The following is a 663-nucleotide window of genomic DNA, read 5'->3' as shown; positions in this document are numbered from 1 at the left end:
GGTGTGTGTCACACGAGATGTGCATGGTGTGACCACACCCAAACAAGAATATGGTACGAGGCTAGGTAGCCAGTAGTCAATGAATGTATTTAGATTTTATTACATGTATTTAGTATATTTTTGATAATATAGCTTTTAAAATTAGGATAATAAATAAATAAAGATCAGTTTTGAATTTAAACCGAAGAGTCAATTAGCCTTGGGAAGGCAATAATTACTCTTGAAGTAAGCGGATTGCGATCCGCCAACTCATACTTGGTTTTTGTAAAGAACGAAAGATCGTTGACCTAAAGTACGCTTGAGGAAGCGCTTAGCTACGACGGCCTCGCTGCACTTGGTAGCACTCGTAGTCAATCTACACTGGAGTCGTTTCGACTGATCCTCTGTGAGGATGAAAGAATTTTCCTCTTTCCCCAGGGCATGCAGAGTGGGCTTAACAAGCTGATGTCCTTGCTTGGACCTGAGGGCGTGCAACACCTTGTAGCACAAGGCCCCGAGGCAATCGGTGCGCGTCTAGAGGCGTTTTCAGGTTACGAAAACGCGCCGCTCGAGCACCTGCAGTAGTAGATGTCTGCATCGTATGCATCAATGACGCCAACGTCGGTGACGGAAGACTTCCTCAACCTAAGCCGCTCAGGGTGAGCGTTAAGGTCTTTGAGGGAA

The sequence above is a fragment of the Plasmopara halstedii genome (assembly GCF_900000015.1).
Source record: "Plasmopara halstedii genome assembly, contig: Scaffold_2680, whole genome shotgun sequence".
In the NCBI taxonomy this organism is placed as follows: domain Eukaryota; phylum Oomycota; class Peronosporomycetes; order Peronosporales; family Peronosporaceae; genus Plasmopara; species Plasmopara halstedii.
Note: the sequence above shows the minus strand (reverse complement) of the source record.